This window comes from Thunnus thynnus, chromosome 24 (genome assembly GCF_963924715.1).
Source record: "Thunnus thynnus chromosome 24, fThuThy2.1, whole genome shotgun sequence".
In the NCBI taxonomy this organism is placed as follows: Eukaryota; Metazoa; Chordata; class Actinopteri; order Scombriformes; family Scombridae; genus Thunnus; species Thunnus thynnus.
The window spans coordinates 1,709,095-1,722,764 of record NC_089540.1 but is presented as its reverse complement, the minus strand read 5'-3'; the positions used below and the strand labels follow the sequence as shown (position 1 = coordinate 1,722,764).

The window sequence follows — 13,670 nt, the reverse complement described above, 5'->3', positions numbered from 1 at the left end:
AGGAGGAAGAAGAAGATTCTGCACAGCCTGGCATAAGTAGCAGCACCACCACACAGGCAGATGATGAGCCATCCACCTCTGCCTGTCCCCTACGCACCAAGAGACCTCATACCTCCAAGGGAGCTTTAATAGCCTTCTTGAAGGAGGAGCCACAAAAGGAGATTTTTGGATTTGTTTGAGGAAATAGTTAAGAAGCAATAGGTTTTGTCATGGAGTCATGGTTTTGGGACTGTTTTTTGTTCTTTTGGTTTCCTGCATTACACTTCTGTTGTCCATTCCTTTTAGTCATTTGGTTTTGCTTGTTCATGTTATTTAAGTTGTATCTTCAAAAGACTGCCTTGTATTATTGGTTAAATTATAGTGTTGTGTACTTGGGTTCATATTCATGTTTATTCTTTTACGGTTTTATGTATCCGGGGTTGTATTAAGAGTATTGTGTTTTCTGGGTTTTGGTTTTCTGTTGCTCCATGTGAGGGTGTTCCTACACTCTCCAGCCCATTTTTCCCTCCACACTTGCCCTGCATCAAGTTCGTTAGCCCTGCCCTGCTCTCAGTGTTTTTACTCAGCCTGCTGTTACCTTCACACCTGCCCTGTATCAGTCTCGTCAGCCCTGCCCTGTTCCCAGTGCCAATCAATGCCCAGCCTACCCTTGTGCCTAGTCACCTGTGCCCCATTCCCTTATTAGTTCTGTCTGTATTTAAGTCTTGGTTTGCAGTTCAGTTTTGTTGGATCCTCCTTTCTGCTCTGCTCAGTTTGCCCTGCCCTGCCCTGCCCTGCCCTGCCCTGCCCTGCCCTGCCCTGCCCTGCCCTGCCCTGCCCTGCCCTGCCCTGTTCTGCTCTATTCTGTTCTGTTCTGTTCTGTTCTTGATGCTTGGAGAGAGAAAGAGTCAAGGATGATGGCAAGAAATTCCCGGGATGTGCTGGGACCTTCTGTTTTCTCTGAGGAGAGTGGAAGTCCAAGTTCATGGAATGCAGAAGTCAGAGTATTAAGACCATATGCTTGGGGTGAAGATGGTGATGTGATGGTGAGAAAGTCATCAAGGAGATGGATGACATGCAGGAGTTTGTAGTTGTTTGTCACGATCCAGCAGAGTGCTTCAGATAAAGAGTTGAACATTTTTGGGCTACTCTTGCACCTGAAATTCAGACACACTGCAAAGTAGTATGTGCCCTTCCAGAGGATGTCGAAAAGATGCCAGTAGTAAGGGTGGATAGGAAGGACTTTGAAGGAGCTGGTAATATCTGCCTTGGACAACCAGGCTCCTTGGCCTGCGAGATGGATCACAGAGATGGTGTGATCGATCGTTGCATACTGCATGGAGAAGTCTGGGCTGGGAATTAGGCTATTGATGCTTGGGACAGTGGAGCCGTGGGGGATGAGAGATCTATGATGAGTGTCTTTTTTTCCCTGAACTTTACCTAGTAGCTAAGGCAATTGCATTGATTCCTCATGAGGGAAAAGATGGGCTGGAAAATGGGCCCATCATGAATGTTTCTTCAACTTCGTTATGCAGGAGTTTGTCAACTGTGTCAGGGTCAGAAATGGCTAATTGCAAATTGTGGCATGTATAGGAAGAATCAGGCATAACCTGCAAACCTGGATGGAAGCCTTGTGTAAAACCTTGGATGAGGAAGTTAAAGAACTAGCGGTCCGGTGGTTCTTTAGGGCAGTAGCAAGAGCATGGATTTTAATTGGTGTATTTAAATACTTACATAAGCTGTGCTTAGTAGGATTATGAGGACAAGTTTGCACGGGCTCTGCCAAGAAGGAGCAAGTATGGAGGAGTTGACAGCTTGGAGCATTGCATACAAGCTGGTCTTCCTCTCTTATCCACGCCTTTGGGAAGAGGGCCGAGGGTGACTGGCAAGGTGTTGGCTTGTTTTGGAGTGATGGACGGTCGAGGGGCTATGAGGGGCTACGGGGGGCAGGGCTTTGTCTGTTCGGAGCTGGGTCGTGAGCCATAGAAATGGTGAAGGTGCATGCTGTGGCGGAATGGGACAGTGCACCACACAATTCGCAGTTCAGGGAAGAGCAAGCTGCAAAAATATGGCAGTACAGCTCAGGATCTAGTGTTCCCCAGTATGCTCCCTGGTTGTATTGCTGCAGGCATCCAGTGGCTTGGGATGCAAAAAGGATGTGGTATGTGCAGAAACCATTGCCACTGAACCATAAGGCCATATCTGGGATCAGTGAGTAGTCATCCAAGGGTGGGGTGGGGGTAGGGGGTGTAAAGGTGGGGTTAGAGAAGGGGAAATCGGAAATGCATTGAGAAGGAGCTCCTGATCCATGTTTAACTTAAGTAAATTGTTAGCAATGCGAGTCTGTCACAGGTCATGTGAAAATTGAGACATGGGAAAGAAATAGTTAAGGTGTGCGTAAATACTCCTCGTCTGGAATTAGGGTAGGTAAAAGGCGTGGTCTTTGTTCCCGAACTTAGTTATAAAACTTCATTAATCAGTAATTCTGCCTTGGTCTCTGCATTTGGGTCCACCTGTTCTGCTACCCATGACAGTTTTATCATTCAAAAATATGACCAAATTTACAAGCAAAGCAGTTAATACAGTTTTGTCCTTTTTTGACATTTGCTCATCCTGTTGCAGATATCCTGCTCTGGAGTTTTGACTGGTCAAAACTAAAGTGAGGACAACTTGAATTTGATTTATTACTACAGTACTACCTTAGAAGATATTTGCAGAGATGTAACTGTTATCCTGATCTTTGTCTTTATGTGGAGAAGTTTGCAATCAAGCAGGAGATCGTCTGGGTTTAGGGGATTTAAGAACCGTGTTGATGGGATATTCTGAGCCTTAGTAATGTCAGAAAATGTATTGTTAGTGCCAAATGAACATTTTCATCGATTTGATCACTCGGGCACAAAGGATGAAATTAGCCTTTTGGTTTTTTAAAACATAATTACAAAGAAATGAGTGTTAAGTAGTCATAGCAGGATAGCATGAGTCTGCTGTGTGTATTTTGGTAGTGTGAATACACTTTTCTATACATTGACCTCATGGGACGTGCCTTTAAAGTTGTGATTTATGTTTCAGCCAGGCCAAAAAAAGCCAACAACTTCACAAATCTCCAGAGGATCCTCCATGTTTGTGCTGCAGCCACTTTGACAGGACTACATCTGTGTCTGCCGTGAAGAGGCAGGGAGAGATGAGAGACCTCTGTAATCCAGCAGTATTAGAACAACCTGCAGGGGAGGAAGACCATGATTAAATTTGTTAGTCTGAGACAGACCCTTTACATTTTGTGAGTAACCCAATTTTGGCTGTGTCTGCTGGGGCCAGTGAAAACACTGCTCCCTGTGCTGCTGCCATCCGGCCAGCCACCATAAATCATCTGTGCTGTTTCATCTGGCGACAGAGCGGCAGGGCAAAATATCATCCGGTGCTGACCTCTATGTCCTACATGCTATGGTTTCCATCAGAGGGAGACACACTCCCTCCTGTTTCCCAGACAGACTAACACTGTGCTATATACAGACCTGGGCTGTATGTATCAGTGTGTGTGATCATCTTTATGGTTTACCAACATGACATTTCATGAAAACAGTACATTTCTTGAACATTGTACAGGCTATAAAGGTCAACATCAAGTTAAACAAGAATATAATATTCACAACATTAAGTTATAGCCCTGTACAGTCAGTTTTACCAGTATTTTCATTGTCATTACACTTTTCATGCATTTGTTGCTTTCATACATGAATGACAGCAGACTAGTTTGTGTGTCTGAGCCATCTGAGGAGAAATTCTGAAATTACTCTTTCATTATTTTTTGCCAGAGGGATGCTATTTGCGTCAAAATTCTCCATTGATCTCAAGATCATAATAGTGTCAAAGTCTATGGAAAACTATCCTTTACAAAGATTGCTGTTTCTCCATCAGTAAATCCACTTTGAACTCATAGAAAAAAGACTCTTCTTATAACTTCAGATCTTGCTTCATAATCATCAATTATGACTTTCACCGGAAAAAATAACTCAGTCAATCTTTTAACAGCTACATTCATGCCTGTGTGTAAACTGCAAGTATTAAGAAGCAAAAAAAAAGTGACATAACTTAATATACTAAAGCTCAGAATGTTCCGTCAACATGGTTATCATAGCCCTGGAACCCAGATAACCTCATCTCTATCTATTCATATATGGATACTTGTGCTGTATTATACACAAAGACAAAACAAAAAATACCGTAAAAAGTCTCCTAAAGCATGTGTAGTTCAACTCACATGCAAAATGATAGCATTTCTGAATAGCCTAACTGTCCTGAAAAAAACAACATAAGGCATGTTTGGATGACACACATAGTGACTCTGCTATAAGCCAATACATGAAGGAAATTAAATAGGAGCAAATCACCCCAGGGTTCAAAAGGTTAATGTTTTATAACCTACAAATAGCATACAAATACCATCATAGCTTATAGCTCATAGCCTATAGGCCAGCTGTTGTATTTGAATAAGCATTCATTTTTTATTGTACAAAGTGTTTCAGAAAAAAGTGCATTGCAAATGTATGTGAAACTGTTTCACATGTTTCAGTAAACGTCTTTGATTAGGAATGTCAGTTTTGGTTAATTTTGCTTTCAATAGATCGACACCCATTAACCAGTAACAAACTTGTTAATTTTTAAGAGAAGTTGTGATGTAGTTTTCATTTGTGAGAGCTGCCCTGCTGTCGATGGTCAGAGTTAGCTTGTCTGCCCTGGTTAGCTTGACTTTAAGCTCATCCTTCTTCACCTCAAAGTGTTTTCAATGTGTTTAGTCACAGAAGCTCTCGATAGCATAACGTAGTCGGGCTTGAGGTACTGAACTAGCTCATTCAATTCCTCACCTTCTACCACACTGATTGACAGCATATCGGTCTCAATCATTCGGCATAACAACTGAGTGATTGCCTAATAAAGTAACACCTACGTTGTTATTACAGATAGACCTAAAGATTAGCATGCTAAGGTAACAGTCTGTCAGCTGTGTGACTTTATATCCACACTGTGAAGTCTTTCAGAGCACACAAACACCGTAAACACACCTGTTAAACCGCAGACAGAGCAACTACACCTTATTTTTATACAGTCTATGGGCAGCACAACACGGCTATGCTAACTATGGTAGCCTTGCTAACTAACTGCTAGCCACCATGGAGGTTGCTAAAATGGATCCATCATGTCTATTTGTATCTGTGGGTTGGTACTTCTGTCAGAGTTGAAGCCTCCGCGTGAGACGCTTTGGTCATTAGTCCTGCAAGGTACCGAAATTTGGCACTGGGTGATCTAACGTGAATAACATGATGTAACGAGTTAAGTAATTAAATGCAATTCCCTGGACATCTCTTTTGGAGAGGAGCTTGATAAGACTGGCCAGTTCTTTCTCAGATTCCTCTGGCAGGTTCTTCCCAGATGCATAGCCAGAGCCAGCAACCTTGCCACTAATGCGCCTTTGCAAAGTGGTCTTTGGAATGTTCCAAGCCCTTCCTAAAATGTGAACATTTGGTGTCTACCTTCTCTCAGCTATCTCCTGGTACTCATTAATGGCACCCCTCATTCTGTCATTTCTCCACTGGTTGTAAAGACATTTTCCTTTCTTTCCCTCTCTTTCTTTCCTTTCTTTCTCTTTTCCCTTCTCTGCCTGTCCTCCTGCCACAGAATCGGCACCAGATGATTATCAGCAGGGGGGCACAGGGTTGTCATGGGTGGGCACCCCTTTTTACATGGTCATATATTGGACTTTTTTTTTTTGGTAGTTTAACGTAAATGAGCCAGATGAAAAGCTATCTATGCATAAAATAAGAAACACAATAAACAAAGCAGTGGAAACCGTTTATAGTGATCACATCTGTCCAGGTCAAATTGATCACTATAAGCTGATGATTATTATAACATTTTTTTTTTTTTTTCATTATTTCTCATCCAGAATTCCAACTAATTGACATTTGCAGATGTATTACATGAATATAAAGTAATGAAACTGGCAGCTTCGCTATTTACTGAATTTTACTGACTGTTTCAAAATACAATAGTTGTTTAAACACTGGTTGTTGTTTCACTGCTGCATCTCATTGGCTTGTTTTTGGCAGTTTGTCATGAGTTTTGAGGAGACTACATATTTCATTGAGAGGAAATGACTGTCTTTTTCCTGTCATGATTTCAATGTGTACAGCACCAGCCTCAGGTCACCAGCCTGAAGCAGATGGGTTACCGCAAGGCAATAATGGTGCTGCAGCCGCTACATATCATACATGTATCATATCATGGGAGTAAATTAATAAAAAAATAGAATTACCATAGTTTTAATTTTTTTTCCATATGTTGTCATGTATGAAAAGACCCAAAATGAATCTGGGCAACATTACATGTAAGGGATAATGTACAGCGAAATAAACCCTGACAAGGTGAAGCAGGTCTTCAATCAATAATGCTTAATTAGGGCTTCATTTTGCAATAATGCCCCGCTCACTGCACATTATCCTGCTTATTACATGGCTATTTATTAAAGAAATCAATAATTTGGCACAAAATATTGGTTAAAAAAATAATTTTAATGATCTTAATGCTACTAAAAAGTAGTCTGTTAGATTCTACAGTTGGAACTGCTTCCACAGCAACATAAACACTGTAGCCTTCTTAAGATGAACCTATTTAGCATTATACTCATTGATGGTGAAGTGCGACGAGGTCAATGGGACTTCTTTGGGAATATTGATGTTGAGGTTTCTGTCCTCATTCATCTCTATGTTTCCTTCTTGCTGGGGCTTTGCAGTTGACACACCTGGAAACACAATTGTTACTAATGTTACAACTGGTAACACTATCACTATTATCACTACTGTGAAAGGCGTTCACCACATCTGCTGCTGTTGCCTGGATTGGAAGACGGGATCTTGCTTCACTTTTCACTTTCTATAATGGTTATAGTATACTTTCTAATAATGTTGTTTTTTGCCACAGGGTGTTGTGAATGAGCTGCAGTTGGTAATTTCACTGGACTTCTTTGTGTGGATTGATATGATTGGACATGGTCCTCCAGAGTCTATGATCAGAACTGCATCCATAGCAACGGTCTGTTATTCATAACAGTGGTCTGCTATTCTGAAGGAGACCATAGAATGGCATAATTAACAAATCAGAATTGAGTATTCAACAAAGCCATGTAATAATTAGTTGTATTAGTCAATGTGCATTAGCTGCATCTGAATGTTATTCATAAGAATCATGGTTTCCCTCTGAGACTGTTATATTATTGATATGTTCATGTATTAAGCAGTATAGTTAAACAATTCATTACATTTTATGACCTTAGTTCATTTTGTGAATGTAAAACATGAGTCAGGAAAGTAAGTGTCAGGTGGGTGTAGTGGAGTAATTATTCTTTTGCTTCCATGTTCTTCAGCAGATTCCTGTTAAAATAGTTACAGCTTCCATGGAGTTAGCAATTACCCTAAGAGCCTCTGTGTTTCATGTGGTGAAGAATATTCAGGCCACAAATTATTCTAATCAATTATAAAACTCCTAAGGACCCTCTGTAGGCTTCACTTAAATCTTACTCAGATTGTTGACAAGCTGTTAAATATTTTGCTAAAATCAAGCTCAAGGATTGGCTCCTAACTCAAAGAATTTCTCAATACTCTGTTCCTGTCAACAACCAGAAAATCTTACAATTTACTGGAGCTTTTTCTGGTTGTTGACACATCCTCATCTGCTCTGCTTCTTCTTCGGCTACTGTCACATTGATCAGGACTTTTACCAATTTCCCTTAGCTCAAAAACTCATTTAACTGTTTGGCACCATATTTTAACCAACACATTCATAGAAACACAGATATTGCTAAAATTCCTTTGACTGAACCAAAAATACCTAATAATAATAATAATAATAATAATAATAATAATAATAATAATAATAATAATAATTATTATTATTATTATTATTATTATTATTATTATTATTATTATTATTACAGAGTAATTCTGAACTGGTTCCCACATGTCTGCCATCAGAAAGGGGTTGTGAATTTGGATGAGATCTACTGTACAACAGCTTAGCACACAAGATGGCAGTACATCTGCTCAGCAGTCACATAGACACATCCACTGGTGTAATCACACTGCATCCCTCCTTCAAACAAAAGGAGACTTTTACACTCATCCCTTCTTTCTGCTCTCCCAGTTCACATCAGTGAATGTAAACATTTGGATGGCATCGGTTGGCTGTTGTGACGAGACAATGAGAAAGTGAAGAGAAACGAGGACATTAGAGCAGGCCAGCTGCTTCCCCCAGATGCCCCCAGCTTACAGCATTAGTCCATCCGGGATCACCAGGGTGCTGCTGGCCAGTCCATTACACACAAATGAAGCCCATACAATGGTCTGGATCAAAGTCTCAATTTTAGTGCAGCAAATTGCAAACAACATATTTCTCCAATTGAAGTCAGCACAAATGAACGGATGAAACAGGCCAGAAGCCAGCATGTACCTTCTGCAACATTATGCCTTGAATTTTATTTCTTTCCTACAGCTGTCTCCATGACAAATAGTCATCATCATCTCCCAGTAACCATGACTGAAACTATCATGGTGGTAAATTACAACCCTGTCTCCTAAAAAATATTGCATAATACTGATTAGCTTACACATATACAATCAAGAGAAAATGTAATTGCTGTATGTATTATGTTCACTTGCAACATTTCTTTCCACTTAGGATGTCTGACATCCTCAAGGGTTCAGTATGCTTCAGAAGTACTACTTGGTGGGAATTGTCATCCCCTTACATCATAAGGCAAAAGTGTTTTATAACAGTTCTATGCGGCTACACTTAAAGGTGGGGTAACGTACATATTTTTACACTTTTCTCTGTCTTAATAATTATGCATACACACACATGTATGTACACATTTACATACAAAATATAACAAAAAAACAAACTTGCATCCTTTGTGCAATGTTGAGGCACATCATGCCAGGGAACTGAGAAAAAAAGGCTAAACACTAATCAGTTCCCATGCAGAGGAAGTAAATGTCCCATTTACTGAGATTATCTGTTCATGAATGTTCAGTTTTACGAACAGGGACAGAAATAAAGCACGGACCTGCCTGCTGTGTTCAGTTCATACACTGCTAGTCTGTTTCTCTGAATGCAACACAGCCCAGTTTCAGTTTAAGCTAGCTAACAGCTTCATGTTAGCATCAAGCTAGCTATGAAGCAAGAACAAAACCGCAAATTAGATTTTGTATTCAAAATAAAAATGATAATATATAAACAAAAATACATATTCAGAACATAATTTAATGTCTATATATTGTTTTTTTGCTTGATTATATAGTGTTTATGAAATGTAATATGTATGTATTTTATATGTTTTAAATGCCAAAGCTATTATTTTAATGGTACAACAGCAGGTGTATGTTGTATTCCTCGAAACTTGACTCTGGTATTAATAAAATTATGTAGAATGACTGAATAGCGTTTTAGTGTTCACAGCAGAGAGTTGTGTCACCTTGTTATATTCTATTTACAGTTTGTCAAATCATATCAATCAGATTTTGTATTCTATGTGCATATACATATGTACCCATGGCAACCCTGAAACTACAGAGCCCCCCCATATAACAAATCCTAATTTAACCCCTGGATGCAACGTATTGTACAAATGGAAATAATAGAAACAGTCTCTTCTTGAAGGCATTCACAGTGTCACACTTGGTTGTACGCATGAAAAGTGATAGAAAATGGTTAGATGTGATGTAAAATGGGCTAATACAAGACTATTTTAAGAAAAATGACAGCACCCGCTGTTTCAGTAAATGCCAGATAACAACATGTTCATGTTTATGTTCAAATGACTAAACCCTCTCACAGGGGTAGGAATTATGACGCTTGCCCTGTGGCAGCAAAGAGCAACGTTTGATGATGTTGTTATTTTTTAATCCAAATGGCAATGTTTCCCGAGCCAAGTCATCAGTCTTTCTCTCAACCTACCAAGTCATTTTTGTGCCTAAATCTAACCAAAACTTAACTATAGAGGTGACAGATCATAAAATATTTTTGTTTTTGAAACAACCATGTGTAACGTATCCTGAAGGCACTGGCAAATTTTGGTGAGCTACCCATGGGGGCATCAAATCAGGAAATTGCTCCGGAGGGCAATTACAAACAATATAAATTTTGATTTAATTTGCACTTTTTTGCTAAAACATGCAATACTGCTGGTATGGTCCTTTGAGGGCTTCTGGATTCATATCTAATCTTGAGGCCCTGTTTTGTTGTGGGGCCCTGTTCAAAAATCTAGTTTCAACCATCAACCAGGGGCAGGAGAGTATAAGAGTACTTGTTGTGTTGGTGTTTGGTGATGTGTGCAAAATATAATGAAGCTGAAGTGATGCAATGCAGACAGGTGTCACATCACTGTGTACTTCAAGGCTATATGATATATACACAATTATATACACAATGCAAAGACAGTTGGAGGAATTTGGGGGATCAATGGGAGCCCGTAGCTAATTTTTACCATGTCAATCAATCAGTCAGTGTTACTGTATCAATCCAGCCCTGGAGACATGATAAGGTATTTCAAAATCTCTGGATATGGCAAATAACCTGGTGTCACAAGGCTTCATGGCAGAATAAATTCTAATGGCTGTATCCCAGAGACCTATACAAGGAGCCACACACACACACACACACACACACACACACACACACACACACATTTGTGATTCATTAATAACATGCAGCCGGTTTTAGAAATTGTGTGGAGGCGCATTTTGTGGCAGGGGATTTAGAAATTCAGCTGGTGTGAATCCCATGATCCTTTGCTGCTGTCACCTCTGAGTCGCTCATTTACATGGACAACAAGTGATGTAGAAAACTCCTCAGGTCAGGTACCTCATGCCTCAACTGATGAGGAAACTATTGAGGAGTCTGAATGTGAGATGAGGACAATATTTTCCAAAGTAAAACATGTTGAGGGGGATTTCTGGAGGCTATTACCTCTACCTCAGTTACTCACCACTTAACTGCATATATATTGACTCAGAAAGTTTCATATTTATCTATTAAGGCTCCAGCTACCCGGGGGTGGATTCAATCAACTAGCTTTGCTGCTGAGGTATTTACCTGCATTTTAATTCATATTTGAGGAACACAACAGAGGTTCTCGCTGCAGCTGGTCATAGCAGGGTTTTCTGCGTCGTTCGTAGCACCTAGAAACAGCTCAACCCTCTTTCCCATACCCTAAACGACACACACACATACATACACAACCTTCATCTCTGCCCACTCCCATTTGGTGCACTACCTTGTCACCGTGGCGATCGATATGCCTGGGTAATGGCTGCCTGGAGAGCGGTGCGCTTGAATGACAGTTCTGGGACCGTGGTTGAGTGATGGAGTGCTGTTGTCAGCTTAATTAACTTCCAGTCGAGTCTCCAGTATTCACATTCAGCACCCCCCAAACTCCCCCCCCCAACAGTCATTCTCCCTACAATACCCCTTCCCTCCACCCACCACCTCCACCCCATTACCCTAAGCATAAACAACATGCCAATTAAAAGGCTGCCTGCACATTAGCGCTGCTTTGTTTGCGCACAAGTCTGAAAATAAATATTCATCTCTGAATGTATGAGGCTTGTTTGCTGGATCATATATTATGGATCAAACAATCTTGCTAATGAAAGAAAGTTTTCCCCTCATAAAAAATCATTTTACACATCAGCCTTTACTTATAGAGGGGGTTGCAAATGTCACAGGAGATTGTATGGAGACATCCACTGCGCCTCAGTAACTGCAGATTACTATTAAAGATTTCAATTTTCCCCCTGTCACTTCAGTTTTAAGTCAAAAGCTAATTTGCTTGGCTTGTTGCAAAGGGGATCAATAGATTGAATAGTGAGAAGGGAGGTAAGGTGTAGTGGTGGTGGGGATGGTTTCAAGACAGTTTTACCGAATACAGGATGCTTATAGGCTGGATGTGAGTGTCAGGGGAGGCTTTGTAACCACAGCAGCAGCACTCTTTGCTATTCAGCTCAGAAGCACGTCTTGTTTTCCCTTACGGAGCACAACAGCAATTCACAAAGGCCGAAACAGTCAGAGAATTTAGCTTAGCTGGCAGGGCTCAAACTGTTTGCAGATGCAGTTCAATGTTTAAAAAGTTTCAAGTGCTAGATTGCTGGTATTGATTGAGTCGAACTCAATAAGCACCATACAGCTGCATCACTGCAGCCAGAAGAGTCAATCTACCTTGTTTGAAAATGGGGGGTTTCAGTGTATCATAGAAAAGCTGCATTCACCCTGAGCAAGGTTCAACACACAACTGATGTTTGTTATTTATACCGAATACTGTTAATTCTCAAATGAAAGACAGTATTTAAATGATGGTCTCAAATATTAGCCAGGGGAATGACTGGCATCAGCAAATAATGACCATTAACTAGGGCCAAAATTACCATCACTACGCACTAATAGCTCAAATGGAAAATGCATTTCCATAGCTCTAATTCCATCAGTTCAACAGTCATGTAATACTCAGCAATCTTCTGAAAACACTTTTTCATATACTAATTGAAATTGCTTCTTCTGTTTTTGTTTTATTTTTATAGCTGTTACTGTCAATGAGATTAACTCTTCCTGTAGATGTTTCACATTAAAATATTGAAAGGAAAGGGAGGGTTTATGTGCAGTTTCCTAAACAGTATCTTTCCAACGATGACAAAGTAGAAGCAGTTGGAATTAGAACAGAGTGGTGAGTATGACAGCTGTAGTTGTGCTGATTCTAGCTACAGTCATGAAATTGGCTTTTTTTCATTGTATTGCAGAAAATCTGTTAAACATTTAACCTAGAAGATCCCACATGACTCATGTTTGTTAGTTATTCTGTTTACTGTAAATTCTCATATAAATGTCAGTATTGAAATAATAGCATGACCGGCACAAACAAACTAAGTGCCTGAATTTGTGCATATTTTGAGCATATTACATTTATTTCACTTTTCTGCATTACAGGCTCCCTTCTTTTGTTTTTGTAATCAAGGACCCATTTGTGAGGCCTTTTTAAAATTAAATTATGTCATGTATTTTTTATTTTTTTGTGGATGCACAATAAACACCTGTCAGGAAAGTGAAAGTATGCCCATTTAGCTACGATAGGGCTTTTAATGTGATACATACGCAGAGGTAGTGTTGGAAATGGAAAATTAGAAGTAATTAGTAAATGAAAACAGTAGCGAAGCAGCAGAGAGCTAGTATGAAATCAGGGAGATATCTTGCTAAAATATGATACAGCACAGTTTTTGTGCAAGAACTACAACAAAGCTAACCTTTTATACACCAGAAAAATGTAGGCCTATTTTTTTCTTTTCTTGCAGCTCAGGTAAATAAAGACAATCATATGAGAATTTACAGTATAATCAAACTGACTCGCATAGACATCAAATCACATTTGCACATGCAATACACTCAGCCATCCAATCAAATTCAATTAAGCCTTCCGTGTTTCTTTTTTTCTCTTTTTTTTTTTTAGAAAATACTGTGATATTTTATTAAAAATGTTGCAGAAAAAGTTTATACAGGTGTCCAGCCAGAAATATCTCTATAATCACTTAAGGCAAAACTGCAAACAAATATAAGACAAACTAAGGATTTTAAAACTCTACATTAAAACCCTTGTT

General features: G+C 39.7%; 1 long non-coding RNA gene across 1 annotated transcript; it reads left to right on the top strand.

The window, feature by feature from the left end:
• The first annotated feature begins 673 nt into the window (after positions 1-673).
• Positions 674-3,619, top strand: LOC137177135 (uncharacterized). The gene is made up of 3 exons (XR_010925978.1): positions 674-1,025; positions 2,602-2,638; positions 3,049-3,619. It is a non-coding gene; the product is annotated as an uncharacterized lncRNA (long non-coding RNA).
• Positions 3,620-13,670: the final 10,051 nt, after the last annotated feature.